The 669-nt window shown below is 45.4% G+C and overlaps 1 protein-coding gene across 4 annotated transcripts in view; it reads right to left on the bottom strand.

Annotated features, from left to right (window-relative positions):
* Positions 1-669, bottom strand: part of ENTPD4 (ectonucleoside triphosphate diphosphohydrolase 4) — a 15,099-nt gene that overhangs the window by 5,034 nt on the left and 9,396 nt on the right. The window lies entirely within an intron of this gene.

Below are 669 nucleotides of genomic sequence, written 5' to 3'. Positions count from 1 at the left end.
TGGGATTTCCTAAGGAAATTTGGGATTTCCTATGGAAATCTGGGATTCCTTAAGGAAATCTTGGGATTTCCTAAGAAATTTGGGATTTCCCAAGGAAATCTTGGCTTTCCTAAGGGAACTTGGGATTTCCCAAGAAATTCGGGATTTCTTAAGGGAATTTGCGATTTCCTATGAAAATCTGCGATTTCCCAAGAAATTCGGGATTTCTTCAGAAAATCTGGGTTTGCCTAAGGCAATCTGGCATTCCCTAAGAAATTCGGGATTCCCTACAGAAATTCAGCATTTCCCGCGGAAAAAATTTCACCGCGGGACTCTGGCGACCAAACCCTGGCGCGGAGTTAAAACCCCGGAGAACAATCCCGGATCAATCCCAAATCAATCCTGGATCAATCCCAAATCAATCCCAGCTCAATCCTGGCTCAATCCTGGCTCAATCCCAAATCAATCCCGGATCAATCCTGGCTCAATCCTGGCTCAATCCCAAATCAATCCCGGATCAATCCCAAATCAATCCCGGATCAATCCCGGATCAATCCTGGCTCAATCCCAAATCAATCCCGGCTCAATCCCAAATCAATCCCGGATCAATCCCAAATCAATCCCGGATCAATCCCAAATCAACCCCAAATCAATCCTGGCTCAATCCCAAACCAATCCCAAATCAATCCC

This window comes from Corvus kubaryi, unplaced genomic scaffold, assembly GCF_017639235.1.
Source record: "Corvus kubaryi isolate FWS band 111438036 unplaced genomic scaffold, C.kubaryi_AGA036_p1.0 37265, whole genome shotgun sequence".
NCBI classification, from domain to species: Eukaryota; Metazoa; Chordata; class Aves; order Passeriformes; family Corvidae; genus Corvus; species Corvus kubaryi.
This window is presented reverse-complemented; position numbering and strand designations above follow the sequence as displayed.